Source organism: Ptychodera flava, chromosome 16, assembly GCF_041260155.1.
Source record: "Ptychodera flava strain L36383 chromosome 16, AS_Pfla_20210202, whole genome shotgun sequence".
NCBI classification, from domain to species: Eukaryota; Metazoa; Hemichordata; class Enteropneusta; family Ptychoderidae; genus Ptychodera; species Ptychodera flava.
Genome location: NC_091943.1, coordinates 10846106 through 10858452, shown reverse-complemented (window position 1 = coordinate 10858452; position 12347 = coordinate 10846106). Strand labels below are relative to the sequence as shown.

At 37.6% G+C, this 12347-nt stretch overlaps 1 protein-coding gene and 1 long non-coding RNA gene across 3 annotated transcripts in view; one reads left to right on the top strand and one right to left on the bottom strand.

Moving 5' to 3' along the window:
• Nucleotides 1-12347, top strand: part of LOC139152798 (uncharacterized) — a 165752-nt gene that overhangs the window by 76106 nt on the left and 77299 nt on the right. The window lies entirely within an intron of this gene.
• Nucleotides 8835-11714, bottom strand: LOC139114873 (uncharacterized). The gene is made up of 3 exons (XR_011547987.1): nt 11587-11714; nt 10311-10736; nt 8835-9326 (listed from the first exon to the last, which is right to left on the bottom strand). It is a non-coding gene; the product is annotated as an uncharacterized lncRNA (long non-coding RNA).

The following is a 12347-nucleotide window of genomic DNA, read 5'->3' as shown; positions in this document are numbered from 1 at the left end:
TTGCATTCACACATTGCAATATTACAAATTGCGTATGATAAAAAGTGAATTCTAAAACAAGAACTGCAGATGGACATAAATAGGCTGACATAACTCAAGACATACATACAGACACAGACACACATACAGACTAACATGCGCCAACCGCCGACAAACGCTCACTTTGGCGTGGGATGAAAACAATAAGAACCATGGGAAGCCCTTCCCAGTTCTGTTACTACATAAACAGTGGAGGGGATTACGTTCAGAGTTCTACCGTAGGCAAAGTGCGTGCGAAACAACTATGCAGCTGTTCATTTCAATGGCGATGTTTCTAGAATGAAAAATAATCTATTCATAAAAAGGGATTTCCTCAGTCCGAAGGTCGACAGCTCTTTTCCTGTTTTAAAATCCATGGGGTCATTTTAGTTCACCTTTTGTCACCCGTTCGACAGACTGTAAACAGTGACAATGTCAATCGATATATTTAGCATATGCCTCTGCTATACTTGACGTGTTAATAGTTTAGTGTTCATGTCTGCATGGTTATTTGTCTTGTTTGTTGTAGATAAGGTTCTGGTAATGACAGCGTTGTAGCAGAGAAAAGTCACATGCATTACATATCGTGTTATGAGGCGATTCAAAAATTTGTCATATACACGACAACGGATAACTATTTGTGTTGTTGCCAATGTGGCAGGTGTAACCTCCACAAATGTAATAATCTCCATAAATGTAATATCAGCCACAATTGTAATAAAGTCAACCACAAATGTAATAAAACAGTCAACTATTAATGTAACAACACGGAACCCCAAATGTAATAAACAAATTAACCATAAATGTAATAAAACTCAACCATTAATGTAATAAACCTGAACTTGCATATGTGATCATTTGTTTATCAATGCCCTGAGTAAATAATAACTTATTAAGACTAGTGTTATGTTATAACATACTTTCCTGAAACTAGGTTTCCTTTCCGAAACACAGGATAGAATACTTTGAGAACACTATCAGGTTCCGATCAAACTGTTAGATAATGGAAGTGGAATAGCAGTTCTAGACACTTATAATTACATAATAAGGAAGCGTCAAAATAACTCGTCAACCATGGCCAGTGATACCACACAAAGTTTATGACAGATGACTCAGAACAAATAACAGAGAAATATACAACTTTATAACAGAAATTTAGGACACAAAACATGTTGACGAGAACATATATCCATATTTCAATCTAGTCAAAAAACATTACGAACACTACCTTGGACGCAAAAAATTAGACATCCTAACATCCCAGCAAAGGAAGAAACTTCAAGTGGGAAAACATAGGAATACCTAAAATCTATCGATTATTCCACACAATTTATCCACTGAAGATGAATTTGAGGCGACTGATTATGAAAGTGCAGCAAATTTCGAAAAAAACAGCGTTAAAGGATCATAGTGTTATACAGTGTCCTCCACTCTGGAGTAGAGACTGCACTGACGTTCAGATTACAGCTGTGCCTCGCCATGGCCAATCAGTTTTGTACACAAAATAGGGAAACGTAAAATGCACTTTCAAATATACAAAACAAACTAAACGCAAACAATTAAAATATGAATGATGTGTGGAGTTGCTGTCCTTATTACAGAGATAAATATTGATGGGCTAATTCCTCAAAATCAATTACAAAATAGATTTATTACATTTATGGTTGAAAAGTATTACATTTATGGGTCATTTTTTATTACATTTATGGTTACCATTTATTACAATTGTGGTTGGTGTTTTACTACAATTTTTGTTACATTTATGGGTGATATTACATTTATTGGTGATATTAAATTTATGGGTGCACTTTATTACAGTTATGGTTGATGTTACATTTATGGAGATTATTACAGATTATGGAGGTTACAGCAGGCACAGTATACGGTATGACGTATGAGTTCTGATCTTGTAAATCACTTGTAAAGCAGTGGTGTCAAGACTAAACATGATCAACGTTATTAAAGCTCATAATTATAGACAATGTATAGTATCATTCTACTAGGAAGTGTGGCCACCGATTTCAAAGGTTTACAGTATAAACTTGGCGTAATCAGATAAATTACATGTGTTAGCCGAGGAATTACATCTAAGTTCCATGTATTTTGTTGATGACCTCTGCTTCTTTGTACCCTCATATCAAGTGTTGAATAGCCATTTGAAGAAGTCCTGGTGCGTCACGTCCAACGAAATCGAAAAGACCGCTACGGACAAACGAACATTTGGACGTCCGTAAATAAGCTTAAACTTCGAAGCCAAGCTGTCGAATAATTATCACCAGCACAGTGTACTTAGCCATCGCAATTCAGTTACGTAGTTAGTCACTGGTTTACAGGGAAATTCAAAATGTCTCTCAAAATGTATGATCAACACAATGACATAGTGTAATCATATTCGGTGTTGTTATTCCCGAGGAGAAAATTTTCAACAGTTCTTTCATTTGCACATCTTCATTTGAGCCGCAGGCGAAAAAAAAAAACAATGAAAACGATGACACAATTCTTGGCGTGAACCGGAAGTGGTGGTGACGTCAGTAGATGGCCGAGCAAAGCTCTGCATGCCAGAAAATCCCGAGAGAGTTTGACCGGTTGACCTCGCTGTTAATTTTATGCAGGAAATTACAATAACAATGCTTGGTCGAATGACGCAGTGCCTTGAGGGTGGGATCGCCAGTGGTATAGGGGGAGGAGTACCTTCCCGATGGTGATAAGTGGTGCGGATTACCGTCGCCTAGGTGACTGGCGTTGCAAATACCTGGACTGAACCCACGCGTGGACTGAACCATTTGGTTTTTTGTGGGTGTCGATGGTACTTTGACAATAAAAGTAAAGATGCACAGATATCGAGTTTATTGTCTTGTTTATGAGCGGCCAGTATTTCCAACAGCATGAATTACGTGCATTTGCCCTAGAAGAAATAAATAATTTCCAATAAAACATCGCGAATATAACCACATTCCTTAAGCTCGACGTACCCCAAAGAACCATGAAATCGTCCGACTTTCGATTGAAGAGATGAGTTTTGCCAAACCGCGTATACAGAAAAAGTGGCAGATGACTTTATTTTTAGAATCATAGACAGTATAGCGAGATGTAAAAAATGTGAAAGAGGCTCCCCATCTAACTATCCTAAATGTTTTTGTGTCGAGTTTGTGTTTGATTCGTTTCGAAAATGTGTTCCTACATTCTTATCCGATTGTGTGTGTTAATAAAAATGTTTGTTTCGCTTTGGATATTTGTAGAGAAGTTTGGATTAGTGTGTACGGTAATGTTTTGTTTGTGTGGGGAAAGCTTATGGCGAGACGCAGCCGGACCTATGTTGTTACAAAAGTTGATAGAGTCGCCCTTTGACGCTTGCGTTTCGAAACCCGGGTGTGGTTTCTCATCAGTCGCAGTGTAGATTCTTTCCTTAGTTTATGTTTGTGAAAATTTATTTTAATGCATTTTAGTGGTCTTGCTTTTCGATTAGCGAGGCAAGTATATTAATTTATGGTCACGTTGTGAGTCCGTTTGGTGGTTCGGTTTGTTTGTTCTATGTTTCTTTACTTCGGTAAATTTTGTTTTGACTGGTAAGTCTTTTAGATTTTTGCGGAGGTTTGTGAATTTTTAGGCAATAAGTACCACTGGGGGTACGGATTTTATGTTTATTGGATCAAGATACTCACAAGTATCCTGGTTGATGTGCTTGTTCTCGTACATTTTGATTCATAGTTCGTTTACTTTGTTTACTGTTTGTTCTGGCTTGTTGTGTATAATACTGAGTGTTGCGTAATTGCCTTTCGCATTCGAGTACGTAATCGTTTGTGTTGACAATGACGAAAACCCGACCCTTGTCGAGGGTTTTTTTCCCCCGAAATTTGTCTATTGTTTGCAAGCTGGTTTATCGCGATTCTTTTAGCACGCGACATGTTTTGTTTCCTTGTTTGAAAGGGTATCTCTAGAAGTGCGAGTTTAGCAGCTTCAGATAGCTTTCAAGTTTTTGGTGTTTGTTGTTTGTGGAGCCCAATTTGACTTTTCTTTGAATTTGTGTTGTTGCGATTGTTTGTGTCTCACGATGTAGCGTAGTCACATTTTACGACTTTATTTGTTGAAATCCTGAGGTGGTTTTATTCTGTTTGGTTTTGTTGGCGTCCGAATTAATTTTAAGGCCTTTGCCTAGTACTATTTTTCGGAGTTTCATAGTTTGAGCGATGATAGGTTGTTGTTGAATTTCATGTTGTTGTCGGCTTTTCTTTGGAAATAGCTGATTTATTTCCACGGCCATTTTTTCTGTCACGTTATTTTTATGTGTACGATTTTTGTTATTTCTTTTAAGTGTTGTGTGTTCTATGTCATTTATGTGGTTTTTTTTTTTTTTTTTTTTTTTTGGTAGTTCTCTTTTTGGAGTGTTTGGTGGCCCTGAAAAGGGCCGCTTGGTATGGGTTTTTGTTAGCGCTTGGCGCGTTTGTTTTGGCGATGAGCCTATAGCTTTTTTATGCTTCTTTTCGCCGATTCGATGTGCTTGGTAAGTAGGTGTTTGCCGCCTTCTTGTCACTGTGTGTGCGTACATGGACAGTCTGCATAGCCCTTGAATGTGGTCTCGATTTTGATCAAACCATGGAGGTACCTCCATGATCAAACTTACAATTTAGGAGTATATATCAAAACTGATAAATGATTTATGTTTTCACATGGGTTCACAAAAAGTTTCGCCCCGGTGTTCATTTTTGGCTCAGGAATTCCATCTACCCACCCTTTACAGAGTAGTAAACTTATGGGGCAAGTAAATATGGATGCGCCGGTGCGATTCAACGATCAACCTGTATATCGCATCGAAAGTCAACAATTTTACGGCACGGACTATGATTTTATAAGTTTATACACAGTCCCTCGTGGATAGAGAGACTGTGGTTTATATAAAAATTATAAGGCGCGGGGTATTATATATTGACTGATTACTGTAGCTATAGATAGGCTACATTCAGGACGGGCAGCGACGGGCAGTAATTAGTAGGCAAAACCACGGTCCCTCCACAGAGGGACCGTGGCAAAACAGGTGGTTTTCACCGTGGGCAGAACTCGGTGCAATGATACTGCACATTAATAGTAAGCCTGTCACCTTGAAGGTAATGCTGTAGGTGAAACAAGTAAGCTTACTTCAAACGCACGATGGTACAAACATTCCTACCTCCATGGTACAAACAACACCATAAGTGAAACGTACACATAGAAATACACGCGTTCCTACGTTGTGCCCACCCGGGCCACGCGATTAAAATATGACTGATACTGCTGGATAGTGTTAATTGGGTCGGTAAACAGTCAATTAATAGTTTAATTGACTACCTGGGTGATTGGCAGGTCGTGTCCAACGACGCATATGCAAAGCAGGCCAAAAGACAAAAGCCCCCAAAGATATTGACAGCTGGCCAGAGGTCACCATGAATACGTAATGACGCTTCACTACGCAGAAACTGCGTAGTCAAGCCCTTCTTAACGGTCAAACTCTCTCGGCATTTTCCCTCATGTGCAAAGAGTCTTCTTGATTTGACTTCATGGTGATGACGGTGTTTTATTCACATGAATATTTCACTCTCCTAAACTAACATACCTTCCGATATTCATACACTGCTTCAAACATTTTGTTCTGTGTACAAATTCCTACAACCAGACACGAATATGTAAAATAAAATCATTGAAGAAAGTCGGCGAAACTCGCATTGTCCTGCACTGTCGACTCTGTACACCATGACTATTGTTACGGAGATGACGTACACCTCTCGAACTTTCATCGCACAAGGTTGATAGAGAGACCATTATACATTTTATCGCAGTCCCTTTAAGCCGACTTTATGAATTCAGACACTGAGTTATATGTTAATTGGATGGAGTGTCAAACAACACAAGGTTTATGGTAATTAACACCCAAGTGTCAGCTAATCTACATATAATCAAGACAAAACCTTTTTATTGTCGGAGCATCCAAAACGTCATGGCGCGGGGGTCTTCATAAATGTGATAGAAGTTTTACGGTAAACACTTATAATAATATCTGTTATTTTCGACAGCGGTTCATTAATTTACGGGAGTTCTCGGAAGTGTACTAGCATTAATTAGATATTAAGATATGTAAATCATTTCCTGCTAATCATTTTTAGAGTACTTTGTATAGTTTAAGTCCCATCTTGAACTGTCAAAATGAGTTACATCGAATATACAATTATAAATAAGCTCAGAGATTATAAACTGGGGTGGTAGTTTTGGTTAAAGGTTTTTATCATCAGCGGGCTCTTCTGTAAGCATCGCCGTCGATATGTCACTTCTTCACGTTAGAATAAAACGGTATTGTAATTTGAAGACTTGGTGTGTGTACTAGGTTCGTTTATCCCGACGACCTATCGCATGGCGATTCCCCGGTGGCAGATAGAAAAGTACTGTAATACCATGATATTTCAATAAAAAAGACAAAGCGGAAACGTTTGTACATATTTTCATATATTTTCATTCCATAAAAGCAATGCAATATCCAATTCTTATTTTTATGTTATTTTATTTCAAACACATATCAATGGACAAACCTACTAACAAATCTGCGAAACAAAAAGTCACAGCATCACAAGGCAAATGTACAAGATAACCATAAAAGTAAAACGTTACGATAAAACATACACAAATCAAAAGGAGTACTATAAAATCACTGGATAAAATAGTTTTAAAACTATATAGTGTAGAAAAGTATCTGTATTACATTCGAAAGAGATATCGTTAAAACAGACATGCATCTGGGCACTTTCGAGAACTTTCTACAATTAACAGAACACAGGTCTTGTTTAAAAAGGGTTTCTTGCGCAAATTTCTATACCGGAGGCATAAAAAAAAATTTGATTGAAAACATTTGGTGAATCATTATGTGAATGGATTATTTTGTACAAAAATTAAATGTCAAGGGTAAGTCTTCTATTGTATAACTTGGGGATATTCAGAATTCTGCAATAAAATGAGTAGCTGGATTTGCTGCAGTGAACACTGAGTTTGCGACAAATGTACCTCACAAACTTAATTTGTACTCGCTCAATTTTTTTCTGACAGGCGCTGCTGGTGGGATGACCACACAACTGAGCCGTACTCTAGAGTAGATTTTACATAAACAAAATACAGAGACATACTAATTGCTGATATATCATTAAATGGCTTGGATAAACGCTTAATAAAACCAAAAGATTTGAGGGATCTATGTTATTGATGTGAAAAGAATAATTAAGATTGGAATAAAGGTAAATGCCCAGATCCTTGATAACAGAGACCCGTTGAAGAGGAGTGCCATTGATGGAGCAATCAAGAGAGGAAATGACTTTTTTCTTAAGTGTTAAACTGATAAATTTACATTTATTGATATTAGGTGACAGCTTCCAGTTGTTACACCATTGAGCAAATTTGTCAAGATCTTGCTGTAACATGACACAGTCAGCGAAGAATGAGATGGTACGAGAAATATTATCATCGTCAGCATACAAGCTGAGCTTTACAGAAATATCAGTGAAATATTGTTAATAAACATAACAAAAAGTAGTGGCCCCAAGAGTGAACCATGGGGAACACCTTACGTAGCAGCCATGTTGACGAACAACTACCGAACACTTCTCTCAAATTACCACATATACCAAATTTGGCGGCTTTGTACAGCAAAAGTGTGTGATAGACACTGTCAAAAGCCTTGCTAAAAGTCAGTGTAAATTGAATCTAACTGTTGTTTATTGTTCAGTGAATCAGAGTTGAAATCTGTATAATCTACTGAGTTAGTTGTAGTAGATCTGTTTTTAACAAATCCGTGCCGATAGATAGATAATTTGGTTTAACATGTTGATAGATATTAGGAACAATAACTACCTCGAAGGTCTTAGCAAAAAGAGGCAACAAGGAGATTGGGCGGTAATTTTCAACTACTGATTGACGACCAGATTTAAACACGGGGACAATATTGGCTTGTTTAAACTGAGAAGGAAACTGACCAAGACATATGGATTTTTGGAAATCCCATATAATATGGAGGAGGACAACAAGAACATCGGTGCAGTGTTCAATGGCACAGGCGGAGATACCGTCCAGGCCACTCACTTTTTAAAGTCTAGAGAAGCGATGACTTTCTTAATACTGCCCGGGCTGATATTACCGTGCGATAATTGACCAAAACATGGATAATTATGCTCAGGTACATTAGGTTCATTGTTTTTTTAACACATAGGCAAAAAAATCGGCAAACGATTGAGCAGCCTCAGAGCTGGAGTTAGAATGCTTACCGTTAAATTCGAAGTTCAAAGAATTCAGAGTTAATTTACATTTTGATTTCACATAACCCCAGAAGCGTTTGCTGTTATCGTCGATGGAGGCCTGGACATCTGAAAGGTATTCCTAATAACGTACGTCCTTGCTGTTGTTAAATATCATAGAAAAGTACTACATCTTCGTCGATGTTTGAGCTGATAAAAAAGCAGACCATGGAAGTGTGGAAATGGTGATATTTAAGTGACTGAAGTCCGCGTTTTTGTAGTTGTAGACCGAATGATTACTGTTAGAAATCCGATTCGAAGCTGCCGGATTAATGTCACATGACAAGTGAAAGGTGGTCCGATGGGATAAAAGATTCACCAAGTGCGATGGAAATTTCGTTGAAGCTTGAACATACTAGGTCAAGTGTGTGTCCATTACAGGTGGGATGACCTTTTATTTGGAGCATATTGTGTTCATTAAGAGTCTTAATAATCTCTGGTATATGTGGAAATCTGAGAGAAGTGTTCGGTAGTTGTTCGTCAAAATGGCTGCTACGGAAGGTGTTCCCCATAGAAAAGATAAACAAGAGGATGATAACATAGAAGATAGCCGTGATTTTCTTTAATAGTTATGCAACGTATGTTGGCAGCAAAGATCTCCTCAACGGGCAATTCTTTCATGGTAAGTATTTCAGAGAACCATAGACAGAAATGCGACTATATCTTGGAAACATACGTCCAACTATCCGAAGGACATCATGTCAGACGTCAAAACCTTTTGTCTGCCCCACGAAACCGTATCATCTGTGTATGTGCAGCTGTCGTAATAAAATAATGTATAGATTGTGCTAAAATGTTTTCCCCATTGCGCAATACAATAATCTTGCCAAACCGACCGACTCTAGTAAGGTCTAGATTCATGAAATCCTGACTCCTCTGCACATTACGAATTTCTCGATTTCATTCTTCGTAATAATCTTCTCAATATTTGCTTTCTAGATTTTGATTTTTCGCTTCCTCTACACCTCCTCTTCCTTCCCTTTTCTTTGCATTTCGTTCCAAAATCTACATAGGGAGAAGAAGTATAAAAGCGATCGATAGTTTAAAGAGCTATCAGACAGCCTGATGAACGTGCAAGTCTATAAATGTGTGAAACTTTATTTGGAGCACAATTTATTGTTACCCTGAGAGTATACATGTATTTTACAGTTCCCAATTAAAATGTTACATATAACATAAATCTGGGTGCAAACGTAAGCTTTCTAATGATATTGCATATGCATGGTAGGACGTGAAAATACTAGCTCCTACAGCTTGGAGACCAAGTGGGAAGATTTTGTTAACATCAAACATAAACGAACAAGGACTAGTTATAAAGAGAATTCGCTATAAAACTTCAAGTTTTAAACTTTAATTCACACTTTGCTCACGGGAGCTGTCAATTTTTTTCTTCTTCAATAAATTATTAGTGCAAGATGCGAGGTATAATGATATTCAAATATGCAGATTACACTAATGAGCATTGTTTCGGTATTAAAATTCTATGCTAATGACCCTTAATCAATGTGGAATATTCATGTACCTCGGATCTTGCATTGTATATCAATAAAGAATAAAAGGCGGGGAGGGGGTATTGCAAATGTTTGGATCAGGCAAAAGATATTACCTCAAAGACATCGATGCCTTGAAATTCAAAATTGCTGTCGTGCTTGTATTAAAAATAGCGAAAATTAAATTTTCGACTTTTATAACAAGGTTGGTGAACATTACTGGGAACTTTGAGAGTTCGAAAGTTTGTCCTTTAGGCTTGTTCCACCTTAAAACGTCATCTAAACAATTGCTTAATTAACAAGGTTTCGTGACATTGAGACTCTTTCAATAGTTAGGCAATAGCATTATCATGCAGCTAAAATCATCTTTGTGCTTGTACATGCTTAAACGACAAGGGAAAGTCAGACGAATAGATAATACTCATGCCGGAAAAATGTCCAAATATATATTGCCCCACTGAGGAATGATTAAACTATTTGAGGAAAAAATATAACATACCTTTACGTTTGACAGTCAATGAAAATCCATATGTGTTTTGTGTTAAAAACCTCTCGCTACCTTTCTTGAATATGATGGTGTAAATATTCCAGTCGCCGTCGTCGCGTTCCTTTGATACCGTGTAAATTACAACCGTTATGGCATGTTCATAGATTCCCTGCTTATAAGTCATACTGTATCCACCAAAGGTTGTTTCTACTATTTCACTTGTATTCAGGGATATCTTTGGCTTCATAAGCATGTTGAAATTGTCTCCATTCTTCCCTGCATATGCCCTGGTGTAGACGTAGTGTTCATCTGTAAACGGGAATGAAGACTTGACCTCCACTCGGAGTACGACTTCTTCGTGTTCTTTCACGGGGATGACAAGTCTTGATGTGATTTGCCTAACTCCGTCAGGAGTTACGGTTACTGGGACAAAGTGTGCTGCAAAGAAATCCACAAAAGTACAGTGCACTTAACCCGCCGCCTAATGTTCTACGGAAATACAGTGAAGCGGTTCCTTTGGTATAGATCTAATCAAAAACAGAACACTGTTATTCGTTAAATTCTTTTTGCCACTGGATCGATTCCCAGTGGCATTGGTCATTGTGATTCACACTCAACAGCGCCAGTCTCTCGTCTCTTCAAGCGCAGACAACAATTTTGCAGTTCACTGAACGTCCAATAAGACTTAATATTCTAGTACTTTCGCCTTGAAAATTTCATTGTCATGTAGTTTGTCCAAAGCCTCTCGGGCTCTTAAAAGTTCTGTCCTAAAAGACATAATGTAATGCACAGTATTTGTTGCTTTTTCCAAGATTAGCTGCACAACGTATGGACTGCCTATCACTCAAGGCAGAATAACTAAGATCAAACTGGCGCCAAGACGTGACCTCCCTGTACAATGATATAGGAGAATACTGTTTTCCTAAACAGTTTTCCTAATTATGATCTCATGAAGTTCTATATCATACCAAAACTACAATTTGCTGTTCTGTTGTTCCAAATTTTACTCATTGCGTATGCGATCTTCTAAATTCGATTTTACAAATGCTTCTTCTACTTTGCTGTTTAAAATTCTCGTATCATGGTATGTTGAACCCTGCGAATGCAGAATTTGAACATGTTTTGTGATTCACCATGGCAAAAGTACTTGACAACATTTTGCTGCATCATGTCTCTGACTGTCTAGATATAGCTCAATTAAAATTATTTGATTGTTTGATTTGGCATATATAAATTATTTGGTTTCACAAACGTTCAAGACTTCCGAATATTCATGTAACCTGCTTACCTAAGCAAATGAACAGAAATTTGACATATTTTCGTTCCATGGCGATAGCTCTCCGAATGGCCAGGCCAGGACGGCTCCTCCAAAAACGTATTTCCCTTTTTGAAGTATCAGGCGCAAATGTCATTCATATCCATATATCTGTTAAATTAAATAGAAGACAGATAAAGCTGAAAACAATGTCGATTTACATACTTACAGAATTAAAGAAATTGGAGATACAGATTTGTAGATATTGTCATTTAGAATTAGCTGGTCAAAATTTGCAGTCCATGTGTGGGTAAGGGCCTGATTTATACTATTTGGACGTCCCATGAGAAGTTACTCAAAAGTCGCAATAAAAACAGGCAAAAAGGCAAAGGCTTGATAGATAATGTAAAAACGTGTCACTAATTTTTGCGGTTTCACTGCTTGGATTCTTTTCTGTTAACTGAAATTAAAAAAAGAGCGGGCACATTACCTGTAGAATCGGAGAAAAATAGAATCTTTGACATGGTGATGTCATTTATCCCTGAGCAACCGATATGCAGGATATGCTTAGCTGTGTTTAGTTCTTATCCTGTTGCTGAAGCAAACAATCATAATAACTGTAACAGTACTATTATCCTAGTTACCCAGCTACTAAATTCGGGTTTACTCGGTCGATTGTACTGTTCCCCAGGAAAATGAAAGTTTTCCGAACCCAACGATTCACAAATGATTATATCTCTTTAACGTCACAATTAGAAACTAAGCAAGTTCTGTTGAAAGGATATTGTAACATA